Source organism: Brassica oleracea, chromosome C9, assembly GCF_000695525.1.
Source record: "Brassica oleracea var. oleracea cultivar TO1000 chromosome C9, BOL, whole genome shotgun sequence".
NCBI lineage: Eukaryota > Viridiplantae > Streptophyta > Magnoliopsida > Brassicales > Brassicaceae > Brassica > Brassica oleracea.
In genome coordinates this window covers 19792609-19792928 of record NC_027756.1, presented here as the reverse complement: position 1 = coordinate 19792928, position 320 = coordinate 19792609, and positions in this window count along the sequence as shown.

Genomic DNA, 320 nt, shown 5'->3' with positions numbered 1-320 from the left:
TAATGGAGTTCCAATCACAAATTATAACTTTGGATCTTCTCTCCAATCTATCAAAATCCTAGAAAACCTTTCTGTGAAAATAATATAACAAGAAAACACAGAAAAGCACACTTTGCCTCTAACATGGTGGAAAAACTTATATAATTAGGTTAAAACTTGTCAGGGGTAATCTTGTAAATTGGTGAAGACTTGGGCTTCAAGTTGGCTGTGAACAAACGGGCTTTCTGCGCGCTTCGCTGTTGATCGATGTCAAGACATGAACATCGATCGATTATTCCTCTTCAATATCGACCGATGGTCGAGCTCGATGGTCATCTCGG